Raw genomic sequence first — 14789 nt, 5'->3', positions numbered from 1 at the left:
AACCAAACACTTAATTAATAAGTGGGTCTTATGAGCCATGTGGGTTTTGGTGTATTGATGACATCCAGATTAGGGATTAATGTGATCTTAATGAGATATGTCGCAGCTATTAGTCCCATAAAAAACTCAAAGAGTTGATAAAGATGAAAGTGTATCCCTCAATTCTTGAAGTTGTAAAGGCGGACGAACTCAAAGCACTCTCTAAGGGTTTTATTTTTCATTTTGAGTTTAGGATCCGCTGCACTATAAAGAGGGATGCAAGCTTAGTTGGTGTGAGGAAGATAGAGTGCTCAAGCATAAAAATAAAATCAAAAGAGAGACACTCTAGCACTTCATGAGCACGTAGAATAGTTTTTGGTGACTTTTGGTGTCGGAACTCCCGACATAAGTCGAAACTCTCGACCGTCGAAAGTCAACTCAAGTCGGAACTCCCGACCATCGAAAGTCACTGAAAGCATCTAGGCCCCTAGTTGGGTTTCGGTGATTAATGATAATACATGATTACTATGACTAACATGTGTTTTGCAGAGACAATTAAGTTAGGTCATGGTAATGAAGATCGATTGGGCTATTATGGTGGTCATGCCCCTACGATAGAAATCATTTTGGTTTTCAAAGGATGGATGACAAGGTTAAGGATGGACTAGTTCTAAGTGTCGATTGGAGTTGAAAAGACACTTAGAGTAGTTTAGGACTTTGTTTTTCCTTTGGCCGTACTATTAAGGGGGGTGTGGATGGGTAGGTTGACCTAGATAAGTCTAGTGGGTTAGGTGTGGTGCACACTTGCTAAACCTAGCACTAGGTAGCTCCTAAAAAGCCCTTAGATCCATTGGAGCAAACTTCATTCACGTATGATCAAAAGTTGGAAGTGAATGGAGGGTCAAATGTTGACCGGACGCTGGCTTCGGTGTGACTGGACGCTGGCGCAGAGTCCGGTCAGTTCATTTGATCAAGGTGAAGTCGTCTGGAAGTGACCAGACGCTGAGAGGTGAAGTGACCGGATGCTGAGGGCCAACGTTCGATCGACTCCAGTAAGGTTCTAGAGAGGGAAAATCATGACCGGACGCGTCCGGTTAGTGCTGACTGGACGCTAGCCAGCGTCCGGTCACACTGTAAACACTAGAGTTCAGGTTGAACTGACCGGCACGTCCGGTCAACATGACCGGAGCGTCTGGTCACCCTGTAGAGGCACATAACAGTTCGTTTTTTAGTCCATGTTATAAATACTTCCTCCATTCGTGTGTAGGAGTACTTTTGCTCATTTCAACAACTGAGAAACACCTTTGAGAGTGCTAAGAAGAGCAAGGTCCTAGTGAGGTGATTGAGATTTGAGAATCCCAAAGAGAGCCCCCATTAGTGAGATCAAGAGTAATAAAGTATGCATCCACCCTTCTCATTAGGCTTATCATGGTTAAGTGAGAGTCCGTACTTGTTACTCTTAGTGATCACCATCACCTAGATGGCTTGGTGGTGATTGAGAGATTAGTGATCATCTAGCGGTGCTTGTGCATGACCCAACTCAAGTTGTGAGCAGTTGTGGGTGATTAACCGCGACGGAGAGTCGAAGAATTAACCTATAGAGAGTACTTGATCCTTGCGTGGATCAAGGGGGAGCCACACCCTTGTGCGGGTGCTCCAACGAGGACTAGTGGGGAGTGGTGACTCTCCGATACCTCGGCAAAACATCGCCGCGTTTCTCCTTCTCTCTTTACTTTGAGCATTTACTTTGAGTAATTTAATTCTTATCATTTATATTCCTAGAATTGTCATGCTAGAGTAGGATTGAAACTTAGGGTGCTAAACTTTTGTGCGTTAGATCAATAGAAACACTTTCTAGGCACAAGGGGTTAATTGGGCTAACCGTAGAGTTTAATTATTGCAAAGAAATTTAGAATTAGCCCAATTCATCCCTCCTCTTGGGCATCTTGATCCTTTCAATTGGTATTAGAGCCTCGTGCTCATGTATTTAGGCTTAACCGCCTAGAGAAAGATGTCTCATGGGGATGGACCTCCTCCTATCTTTGAGGGGGATGGTTTTCCATATTGGAAAATTCGCATGGAGGCGTACTTAGAAGCTTTAGATGTTGGAATACTTAGAGCCGCCTCACAAGGCTTCCTAAAACCTCAGGATGCTACTAACCTACAAGGCGATGAGGTGAATTACGAGAAATGGAATGCAAAGGCTCGAAACACCATCTTTAGAGGTCTTTGCAAAGATGTGTTCAACCGGGTGAGGAACCACAAAGACGCCCATGCACTATGGTTAGATGTTTGTGCACTCCATGAGAGAACAAAGAGTGAGCATAAGGAACACTATCATCTTGTCATGAAAAAGCTTAACTCTTTTAAGATGCTTTCTAAAGAATATGTTAATGAAATATATTCACGTTTGAATGTTCTTGTAGAGGAAGTCAATGGGCTTGGACTCACTCAAATGCAACCATCCAATGTTGTAACAAAGATCTTGAGTGTCCTCCCCATTGACAAATATGGGCATATTATGACCGTGCTTCATCAAGGTGATCTTTCCACCGCTACACCGACACAAATCTTAGGAAAGATCAATGCTCATGAGATGTACATGCACATCACACCTCAAGATGACTCATCCTCTAATAAGAAGAAAGAAAAGGACTTAGCATTCAAAGCTAGTCAAGAGAAGGGCAAAGCAAGGCTTGAGTATGAGAGCTCAAGTGATGATGAAGTTGATGATGCAAGCCTTGCTCTCATGGTGAGAAAAACCACCAAGATGCTAAAGAAGCTCAACAAGAGTGGCATCAAGTTTGATGGCAAGAAGAAGAAGTTCTTCACTAGCTCTAGAAGGAAGACAATCTCTGAGATAGATTGCTACAATTGTGGAGAACTTGGTCATCTAACTCACCAATGCACAAAGCCTAAGAAAGATAAGTTCAAGAACAAGAACAAGGACAAGAAAGATGACTCAAGTGATGAAGATGAGAAGAAGAAAGACAAGCCATATAAGAAGAGAGATGGCAAGAAGAAGGACTTCCATAAGAAGAAGAAGAGTGGAAAGACATACATCATCGGTGATTGGCTCACGGACATTGATTCATCTAGTGGCTCATCCGATGATGATAGTGACAACGAGAAGGTGGCCACCATTGTTATTAACTCTTCATCATCTTCACCGCCACCATCGCTATCATCCTCTACACACCTATGCCTTATGGCCAAGGGTGAACACAAAGTATCAAATGATGATAAGAGTAGTGGTGATGAACATGCTAGTAATGATAATAGCGATAGTGATGATGATGAATATGAATCACCTTCTTATGATGATCTTGTGAAATTGCTAAATAAATACTCCAAGATCATTATAAAGACTAGAGCTAAGAATGATAAGCTAGAAGCTAAAAATGATTCTCTTTTAGCTAAATGTGATATAGCCGAAAATGCTAGTGTTGAGCTTAGAGAAGCAAATGAAGCTATATCATCCAAACTCAAGGAGCTCAAATCTTCTAAGAAAGAGCTTAAAGATAAACATGATAAACTTGAGAGAATGCATAAAGAGCTCATCACTAGCCATAATATGCTAAAAGATGAATATACTACTGTTAAGATTAATCATGATAATCTTGTTATTGCTCAAGAATATTTATCCAATGAGCCACATGATGCTACTAACAATGTTGTTAAGATTGATATAGATACATCATGTGATGATTTGATCATTGAGAGCATTGAGTAAAGTTCTAGTAGCAAGGGCAAGCAAGTGGTTGAGGCCGATGATTATGATAAGTTTGTCAAGCTCAAGAATGACAATGAAAAGCTCAAGAAAGATCTTGAAGAGATCAAAAGTCACAACACTATTGTGCTAAAAACTCTTGATCATGATGGTGAGTTGATGCTTGAGAATGAGAAGCTCAAAGAAGAAAATAAGAAGCTCAAGGAAGAGAAAAACAATGATGCTCTTAAGGAAGAGAACAAGAAGCTCAAGTTGGAGAAAGAGCATCTCAAGATTGGATTGAGCAAGTTCACTAGAGGCAAGTATCTTCAAAGTGAGCTACTAATGAACACCGTCATTGTCGATGTGGGACCCACAGGATACACCGCAAGGAAGAAAGGAGATCTAGTTTGATTAGGATTCCTCCCATGTAATCCTAGTAGTAATAATACCCTATAATCCTACTAGGACTCTACATTGTAAACCGACTAGGACTCTGGCGTCCTGACTATATAAAGGAGGGCGGAGTTCCTAGAAAGAGGAGACAACACAGCACTTTACAATCAATCCAATGCAAAGGCTAACGCCGACTGGACGTAGGGCTATTACTCGACCACGGTTGAGGGCCCGAACCAGGATAAATCGACTATCTCTTGCGTTTACTATCGAGTTCTGCATTCACTGAAGCCCAAACAAACTGCCCTAGGTACCCCCGTGGCAGGCTATCGGTGGTGAAACATCGAGAGTCATGAAGATGGATAGAAGTGGCATTGGGTACATGGCAAACAAAGAGAAGAAGGCTCAAGCTAAACAACAACAAAAGCCAAAGCCAAAGAAGTATTTTGAGTGTGGACAAGAAGGCCACTTTGCTCATGAGTGCCAAACTCCACCACCACAACCCTTGCCCAAGCATGCTAGACCTTTTACCTTCAATGCTCACTACATGCTTAGAAAGGATTCTAGTGGAAAGATGAAAGTCATGTTCTTAGGACCCCCAACAAGAATAGGCCTAAGAAATTTTAGGTTGCTAAGTCACTTGTTGAGAAGGTGAAAGACCCTCAATAAGTTTGAGTTCCTAAAGCTTGATCTTTTGTGTGTAGGTGAACTACAAGACCGGTGGAAGTCATTGGGTTATTGATAGTGGTTGCACACAACATATGACCGGTGATCCTCGTATGTTCACCTCACTAGATGAAGAAGTAGATGGACAAGAAAGAATCACATTTGGAGGTAATTCAAAGGGCAAGGTTAAAGGATTGGGCAAAGTGACAATATCAAATGATCATTCTATCTCAAATGTGCTATATGTTGCTTCATTGAGCTTCAACTTGCTATCCATTGGACAATTATGTGATCTTGGCTTCCAATGCTTGTTCACCAAGAAAGAAGTTGTTGTATCTAAGAAGGATGATGATCAAGTGATATTCAAAGGATTTAGATACAACAACCTATATCTAGTGGATTTCACCTCCGAAGATGTAAATTTAAAGACTTGCCTATTCACCAAAACAACACTTGGGTGGCTATGGCATAGAAGACTTGCTCATGTTGGGATGAGCTCACTCAAGAAGCTAATGAAGAATGATTTGGTGAGAGGGTTGAAGGACGTGAAGTTTGAGAAGGACAAGCTTTGTAGTGCATGTCAAGCCGGCAAGCAAGTTGCAAATACTCATTCAACCAAAGCTTTCATGTCAACCACAAGAGTGCTAGAACTCCTTCACATGGATTTATTTGGACCAACAACGTACAAGAGTTTGGGAGGAAATCTTTATTATCTTGTGATTTTTGATGACTATTCAAGATACACATGGGTATTCTTCCTTTATGACAAATTCGAAGTTGCATCTTGCTTCAAGAAGTTTGCTAAGAGAGCACAAAATGAGTTTGAAGTGAAGCTCAAGAAGATAAGAAGTGATAATAGGAAGGAATTTGACAACACAAACATAGAAGCATATTGTGATGAAGTTGGGATCAAGCATGAGGTCTCCACAACATATACTCCTCAATAAAATGGTGTAGTTGAGAGAAAAAACCGTATATTGATCACTCTTGCAAGAACAATGCTAGATGAGTACAACACTTCTGAAGCTCTATGGACGGAAGCTATCAACACTGCATGCTATGTATCCAACCACCTATTCCTTTAAAAGTTCCTTGGCAAGACACCTTATGAGTTGCTTAATGGGAAGAAGCCGGACGTCTCTTTCTTTAGGGTGTTTGGTTACAAATGCTACATCTACAAGAAGCGGTAACGCCTAGGGAAGTTTCAAAGACGTTGTGATATTGGTTTTCTTGTTGGTTACTCATCAAAGTCCAAAGCATATAGAGTATTTAATCATACCACCGGTTTGGTTGAAGAAACATATGATGTAGAATTTGATGAATCTAACGGCTCCTGTTGATGTTTTACCACCGATAGCCTGCCACGGGGGTACCCGGGGCAGTATGTTCGGGCTTCGGCGTATGCCGAACTCGATGGTTTACGCAAGAGACAGCCAATTTATCCTGGTTTAGGCCCTCGATCGTAGATCGAGTAATAACCTTACGTCCAGTCAGCCTTAGCCTTTGTGTCGGATTGATTATCAATTTGTTCTGTGTTCTCTCTTTGACAGGAGCATTGCCCTCCTTTATATGGTCAGGAGGCCAAAGTCCTAGTTGGTTTACAATGAGATTTCCTAGTAGGATTACTTGATAGTTCTACTACTAAGATTTACATGGGAAGAATCCTAGTTGAACTAGATCTTCTCTCTCCCTTGCGGGGTATCCTGTGGGTCCCGTATCGACAAGCCCCCGAGCACTTCATGGTTGAGCTCTGAAAGTCTCGCTCTGCCCCTTTAAATCTTGTTGAGTAGGAATAAGATGTCATCCGAGTGCTTTTCTAGAGTGAAACCTTGCAGCGCTTCTTAGGATCTTTGAGTGGTGGGTGCTTTTCTGAAGAAAAAATACATCCATCTGGTTGTAGCCCCCGAGCCTCTTGCTATTTGGAACAAGGAGCTGGAGGATCTTGTCTTGAAGTTGTTCCGATTGTTCGTTGAAGTTTTATCAAAAAGAACTCGAATATGGCTCGTTCCAGGTTCTTTTTGTCGTAATGTCTTGAAATGGTCTGTGTTGAGGAAGTCTTTTGGTGACGTGTGTTTTTTCGAAGAAAAAGTACACTCACTGAGTGTAGCCCTCGAGCCTCTTGCTATTTGGAACAAAAAGTTGGAGGGTCTTGATCCTTTATGTTGTTTGAAAATTTGTGTTCTGAAGTAGTCCCCAAGACTTGGATTAAACCATCGTCCGAATAGTCTCGCGGCATCCTTCCGAAGCGGCCTTTTAGTCTTGGATTAAACCATCATCCGAGTAGTTTTGCGGCGTGCAGCCTCCGAGCTTATGTCCGGGTTCCTTTTTGGTGAAATTGCACTCACTGAGTGTACGAGCCTCGTGCTTTTTGGTTTATCCCGCAGTTCCGCGCTTTTTTCGAGTTCTTCTCTTTAGAAAAAAAGTCGGATGAAGAGTCTTGATGTATCGTCATCGTTGTAGTCTTGAGTTTCTTGTATTCTTGGTCCTTTGTCTTTGGTTCCGAGCCCCCGAAAGTAGTTGAAATGAAAACCGAGTTCCCTTAGTTTAGTGTTGATTAGGCTATGGTGCTGGTCGAGCCTCCGAGCGTATATCCGTGTTGTTTTTGTTCAGAAAGAAATCGGATGTGAGGTCCTGCTGTTGCCAGATGTAGTTGTATGGTGGTGGTTGAGTGTAAATGCTTTTTGTTCACGGGTTGTACTGTGCTGGTATATTCTTCCGAATATGCCCGTCTTCGAGTACTGCTTCCTCTCGCCTGAGTCATCTATTATTGAGTCCTGTCTTTCCACTGTGTCCTTTGTTAGGCTTATTTCGTTGGTACTCCTAGTCCATGTGCGCCGATCCTTTGGTCTATAAATACTGTCCCAGAGTGCTTGTTTTCATTCATTGGATATTCTGTTGAGACCTTGGTGGTCATGAACATGGTAGTTTGTAAAGTAGAGCAGCCCCCGGGCATGTTTTGTAGTTCCTGTGTGTCTTGTCGTAGCTAGAGAAAGTCTTGTGATAGGGATTAGAGGTAGGCTAATCCCGCGACAGCATTATGCCAAGATGTACGTGGTGGTAGTTGGAGGAAGTCTTGTGATGTGGGCTTCGTTCCTTCATCCGGCAGTTCTGGGTTGATCCTCGTCGCCTGTCTTGAGACCGTCCGGTGCAGATCAACACCATATCCAGCATCACATCGGTCTTGGGTAGACAGATGCCTGCCGGCCTTCTATGCTCCATGTTGCCCTGCCATGCTGTCGATTTCTGCCTTGGCTGCACTGCGTCCGTCCTTTGAAGAAAACAGTGTAACTGATGGCGGTTTGTCCTTCTGAGTAGCAATTTGGGACACGTAGTCGTTCCAGAGCCTAGTTGTGTCCGTGTTCCTCTTTGCTACTTTGCTTTTCGTGGTGCCGAGTTCGTTGGGTCTTGTAAGATTTGTAATCTTCTATTTTTGAAGTCGCTTGTAATGTAACGAATCTTTTCTTCTGAGTTGTCTTTGACTTTTCTATTGTGATCCCTGTCGTTCGTGAGACTACCGAGTTCTTTCTTACATAACTTGGTTCTTTTGTTCCTCGTGAGGTAGCCCTTTCTTTCTTCTTTCTTTCTTCTTGGTTTGACGGGTTGTTCTTGTATCAATCTGATAACCCTGCCGTGGCGTTGGACGGATAAGTCTGAAATCTGCCTGTTGGTTTGTACCATTGTGAGGATTCGTGCCCTCCATCATTTTAGCTACGTCGGTAAATGGACCGTTGCGTTCCCACATTGTGTTTTAACAGGCTTTGTGGGCCGTTTGTATCACTGAAAAATCTATTGAAAGACCTTTTATCTTCCTTTCCCTTATCGCCCAGCTCTTGCCTTTAAACCCTAGCTCTCAGAAATCTGCCGCCGTCATTGTCGCCATCACCCGAGCACCATCATTCTAGCTTCATCTTCCTTAGTCCCTTTTTTGCTTCCGCCAGTTCATGGGAAAGAAGAAAACCGCAAGCAAGTCTCAGGCGACCTTCGTGGACGAGGAGTCATCCCTGTCTTTGATTGAAAACCAGGAGTTTGTGGCCATGAGGGCAGCTCAGAAGGTTTGGCCGGCTCCAACAACGAGCGAAGACCAGCTGCGCAAGCTCGTTAGCGACGGCTTGATCTAAAGCAAAGTCATCGCTGAATGGAGAGTTCCGGGCGAGCATCGGGTTCCGGCTCCGGGTCCTGGTGAGATTGTCCTTTTTGTTTCCTTTGTCTGCGCTGGACTTTGTCTTCCTGCTTCCGCCTTCCTTCATCAGTTTCTTGGTTATTTCGGGGTTAGTCTGAACCATCTAACCCCCAATGCCGTTCTCCATCTTTCTGTTTTTGTTCACTTTTGTGAAGCCTTCCTTGGGATCCCTCCTTCTCTATCTCTTTTTCGCTTTTTCTTTCGTCTGAAACCTCAACCCCGCCGTGAAGAAACCAGCGCCCTTGGCGGTTGCGGGATTTAGTTTCGCCAGGGTCTCAAAATTAAGTTTTTTTATTATGACCTGGTTGATTGTGTCAAAGATTGGCGTGCCGAGTGGTTCTACGCTGCCAATTTGATCCCTTCTCTTGTCGTTCACTCCGGATCTGGTCCTGTGGTGAATGACCGATGGGACAAGAAGCTTGAGTCACCTACTGAGATTCAAGCGATCCAGCCACTCCTTGATAGGATTAGCATGCTGAAACAGCAGGGTTTGACCGGCTTTGGTATTGTTTCAAGCTTCCTTCGTCGCCGGGTTCAGCCTTTGAAAGAGCGGGAGCATCTCGGCTTTGAGTATTCTAGGGCCGAGGATCCTTCACGCATGGTCCTAGCTCTTGAGCTGACCGGTGAGGAGGTACTCGAGCGCCTCCAGAAGATGCTGAAAGGAGTGAGCGTCATTCCTCCTGCCGTCTCTAAGTTCTCGGCCATCAACTCGCCCCTAGCTGTGAGTTGTCTATCTTTTTGTTTGAGTTCTTTATGTACTCTTGCTGCATCCGTTCTTGCTTAGCTTTTCCTTGTCTCGGTGTTTTATCTTTTTTCGTAGGAGCTTGGGCGGAACTTTGTCGATCTGATCCCCCTTGATGTTCTCCCTGCCGTGGCGGAGACTGGGGATCGTCTAGCTGGTACTTCTGCAATTAGTAAGTCTCAAACTTTTACAGCCCTTCCTGGGGTTTCTTTCAGATTTGTTGATGTATATGAAGAATATGTTCCTCGTCTAGTCCCTCGCGGTCCTCACAGTGTCCCGAAGAGGGGGCGAATGGACGGGTCTTCATCTGGCTTGCCTGTCTCCAAGAAGCCTCGCAAACCAAGTACTCCCTCAGGTACTCCAGTTGTTGCTAGCATGCTCTTAGGTGAGCACATTTAATACTCTTTGTTCTTTTATTTTCATGTTTCTCTCTTGAACCGAGTACTTTTCATCTCCTTTTCAGCAGGTGCTCTGGTTTCATTGGCTAAGGAAGAAGAGGATGATGAAGTCCCCCTCATCATGCGGCGGTGAGTTATTTTTCATATTCTTGTTGCATCGAATTTCTCCTCTTTGTTTTGAATTTTAGTCTTGAACTTTTTGAAGTAATCGGAGGTCGGGTGTGAGTTCTTCCGAGGCTCCTGCGCCGACTTCTTCTGAAGCTCTGATGTCGAGTTCTTTGGTTGCCTCTGTCCCAAGCTGTAACGCTTCTCCGATGCGGAGTTCTCCCATGGCTCCAGCCCCGGCTTCTTCCGCGGCTCCGTTGTCAGCTGTCCCGCTCCCGTCGCCGGGTGGCGGGGACGTCTTCACCGTCGTGGTTCCCCCTGCGAGGCTTTCTCTTGGCTTCGCGAAGAAAAAAGTAGTCGGGTGAGTAGATTCTAGCTTTATCTTTTTGGCTTTTATCTTCCTTCCTCTAGTTTTTATTGGTGCTTCCTTTTATCATTTTTCAGTGTTTCGTCTTCTCTAATTTCTTCATCGACTTCTTCTCTGCCTCCTGTCGTGCCAACGAGTTCTGAACCTCGAGACTCACAACATTCTGTTGATGAAGTCGCCGCGGGGGCTTCAGAGCTACCTGACGGAGTTGCGGACTTGGTCGCTCTGAAGGTAACTGTGGCCGTCGCGCCGGGTCCTTCTATGGGTTCGGCTCCGGCTTCCCTGGAGGTTGCTTTGGTCGTTCCTTCTTCGCCCCAGCCGGCCTCTCCTTCCCCTTCTCTCGCTTCCGACGGCCCCTCCTTTTCCGGTGACGTGGTGCAACAGTTCGATGCCACTCATCGGTCATCGGAGCTGACCGCAGCCTGGGGGAGCTTGTCGGCCCTCGCGACTTCTTTTGGTGAAAAGCTCCAGGTAGGTTTTACTGCCACTCCTCTTTTGCATGCTTGTTTTTCTTCTATCCTTACGCCTTGTTTCTCTTTGCCTCTTTTTGCTCAGTCTTTCTCTCGTGATCATTCTGGCTTCTTTTTCTCATCTGAAAATGAGAGGAAGTTGTCTTCGGAGGTGGACGCTCTGAAAGCCGATCTTGACCTCCTCCGGGCTGAGTTGGAGATGGAGCGTCAAATGCACCAAAAGGAGGAGAAAGCCCTTCGCGCCCGGGTAGTGGAGACGGAGAAACAGAGAGATGTTGTGGTGGAGTCTACGAAGAATGAATGCAGAGGTGCCGCGGGTTCTGCCTGTTTCTTCTTGTATTTTGACTTCTTTTTCTGCTGACTTGTTCTTGGGTGTCCTGTCTAGCTCTCCGAGTTGAGAAGCAGAAGCTCTCGGAGAGTATTGATGAAATGAAGGCCCTTGTCTGTTCTAGTCATAATAGAGCTAAGGAGGTAATTACTCATGCTGAGGAAGAACTCACCCTTGCTAAGCTGATTAGGCGCGGAGCTGACAGAGATCTTGTGCAGGCCCAAAAAACCATTGAAGGCTTGTCCAGAAAGCTGGCGACGGCTACTGAGAATTGGAATATTTTGTGGAAATCTTTTCGTTCAGTAGCCGATGTCCTCTGGACTCCAGCGGATGACGGGCAATCTTGGGCGCAGTTCATTCCCCGGATTCCGACTCGTTTCCAAGAGTTCGCGAAGAGGTGTGCCTAAGTATGTACCAAGAATGTGTTGGCCCAGGTCTGGGTCCTTGCTCCAGAGGCGCCTCTCTCCAAGATAGCAGAAGAAGCTGAAAGCCAAGAATATCTTGACGCCGTTGAGAGGATGGAGTCTGAGGTCGAAGGTCTAGCCAGTAGGGTTGTAGACAGTCTAAATATTGACATTTCCCTTTCTGATGACAACGCCTGACTCGATTGAGCATCCCCTTGTAATATTACACTCCTTTTTAAATGAAGATTCTTTATTTTTGTTGATGTATTCTTTGCCTGGGTGCGGTTGAAGTTACTTGACTTGCTGAGTACTTTGTCCTGTTCCCGTCTCTGCTCCGCAAAACAACTCTGTGCGTTATTCTGACGAGACCCCTCGATTTATCGAGTACTTTTCTTTTCTTCCTCCTTTGTGATCCGTCGAGTGCTTTGTCCATGCTATGACTTGTTAGATGTAGATCTTTGCGTTAACAACCTTTCGCCTGCGCTATGTAAAACGACTCGGTATAGAATGTTTGCCTTGGCAAACTTCGGCATCCGAGTGCTTTCTTGAGTGGCGCTTGTGCTTTTCCGAGCAAAAAGTATTCCTATCTGGATGTAGCCCCCAAGCCTCTTGCTTTTCGGAATGAAGTGCTGGAGGGTCTTTTGAAGTTAAATTTCGGTCGACTCAGCCATTTTGCTTTTTGTTTCGGGTGTTAGCTTTTAGCTACCCTCATCGGCGAGCTCAAGCGTTTTTTCAGCTATTTTGCTCTCGGCCGGGATGCTCAGGCATATTTTCAGCCATTTTGCTTTTTTGTTTCAGGTGTTTAGCTTTTAGCTACCCTCATCGGCGGGCTCAAGCGTTTTTTCAGCTATTTTGCTCTCGGCCGGGATGCTCAGGCATGTTTTCAGCCATTTTGCTTTTTTGTTTCGGGTGTTAGCTTTTAGCTACCCTCATCGGCGGGCTCAAGCGTTTTTTCAGCTATTTTGCTCTCGGCCGGGATGCTCAGGCATGTTTTCAGCCATTTTGCTTTTTTGTTTCGGGTGTTAGCTTTTAGCTACCCTCATCGGCGGGCTCAAGCGTTTTTTCAGCTATTTTGCTCTCGGGCGGGATGCTCAGGCATGTTTTCAGCCATTTTACTTTTTTGTTTCGGGTGTTAGCTTTTAGCTACTCTCATCGACGGGCTCAAGCGTTTTTTTAGCTATTTTGCTCTCGGCCAGGATGCTCAGGCATGTTTTCAGCCATTTTGCTTTTTTGTTTCGGGTGTTTAGCTTTTAGCTACCCTCATCGGCGAGCTCAAACGTTTTTTCAGCTATTTTGCTCTCGGCCGGGATGCTCAGGCATGTTTTCAGCCATTTTGCTTTTTTGTTTCGGGTGTTAGCTTTTAGCTACCCTCATCGGCGGGCTCAAGCGTTTTTTCAGCTATTTTGCTCTTGGCCGGGATGCTCAGGCATGTTTTCAGCCATTTTGCTTTTTTGTTTCGGGTGTTAGCTTTTAGCTACCCTCATCGGCGGGCTCAAGCGTTTTTTCAGCTATTTTGCTCTCGGCCGGGATGCTCAGGCATGTTTTCAGCCATTTTGCTTTTTTGTTTCGGGTGTTAGCTTTTAGCTACCCTCATCGGCGGGCTCAAGCGTTTTTTCAGCTATTTTGCTCTCGGCCGGGATGCTCAGGCATGTTTTCAGCCATTTTGCTTTTTTGTTTCGGGTGTTAGCTTTTAGCTACCCTCATCGGCGGGCTCAAGCGTTTTTTCAGCTATTTTGCTCTCGACCGGGATGCTCAGGCATGTTTTCAGCCATTTTGCTTTTTGTTTCGTGAAAAACAACTCGTTGAAGATCATGACAAGACATGCTGTGGATGAATGCCATCTTTATTGATCATGAGTATAAACTACTACATATGTTGTTGAAGAGTATTGCTTTTTGTCGATTGTGAACGTTGGTCCCTTGTGGCTTGCATATCTGTTTTTTCTTGAGTTGTTTCTATGCGTAGAATCTTCTTAGCTGGCTGATGTGCCATGTATTGCTGACTTTTTTTCCATCTTCGGTTATTAACTTGTATGTGCCTGGTCCGGTGACTTTTGTGACAATGAAGGGACCTTCCCATGGACTAAGTAGCTTATGTCGTCCGTCAGTCTTCTGTATCCTTCTTAGTACTAAGTCTCCGACTTGTAGTGATCGAGGTTGGGTACTCTTGTTGTAATGCCGTCTTAAACCTTGTAGGTATCTGGCTGATTGGAGGGTAGCGTTTACTCTGATTTCTTCTGAGCTGTCGAGTTCTAATCTTCTTATGTGTTCCGCTTCTCCTTCATCGTATTGCTCTATCTTTGGGGATGTCCAGATCAAGTCGGCGGGCAGTACGGCCTCTGACCCGTAAACTAGGAAGAAAGGTGAGTAGCCTGTAGCTCTGCTTATTTGAGTTCGTAGTCCCCATACTACTTTCGGTAATTCTTCAATCCATTTGGACCCATAGTCCACTAGTTCTTCGTATAATCTTGGCTTTAATCCGGCTAGTATGAGTCCATTAGCCCTTTCTACTTGTCCGTTGGCCTCTGGATGTGCAACAGACGCATAGTCTATACTGAAACCATAGTCTTGTGCCTAGCCCTTGAATTCTGTAGCTGTGAAAGGGGAGCCTAGATCTGTGATGATTCGATTGGGCATGCCGAAGCGGTGCATAATGTCTTGGATGAACTCGACTGCTTTGGTTGCGCTGTACTTCGCGAGTGGTTTGTATTCAATCCACTTGGTGAATTTGTCGATTGCTACGAAGATGTACTCGAAGCCGCCTTTTGCTTTTTTCAGGGGTCCTACTTGATCTAGCCCCCAGCAGGAAAAAGGCCAAGCGGGTGGGATGCAGATAAGATTGTGAGCTGGTACGTGGGCTTGTCTTGCAAACATTTGGCAACCTTTGCATTTTTTGACAAGCTTTTCTGCGTCTTTCAAGGCGGTTGGCCAGTAGAATCCGGTGCGAAATGCTTTGCCAACCAGTGTCCTTGAAGCGGCATGATTTCCACAGCAACTTGAGTGTATTTCATCTAGGATTTCTTTGCCTTCTTCAAATGAGACACAT

The sequence above is a fragment of the Miscanthus floridulus genome, chromosome 13, assembly GCF_019320115.1.
Source record: "Miscanthus floridulus cultivar M001 chromosome 13, ASM1932011v1, whole genome shotgun sequence".
NCBI classification, from domain to species: Eukaryota; Viridiplantae; Streptophyta; class Magnoliopsida; order Poales; family Poaceae; genus Miscanthus; species Miscanthus floridulus.
The sequence above is the reverse complement of the archived record's forward strand: the minus strand, read 5'-3'. Positions refer to the sequence as shown.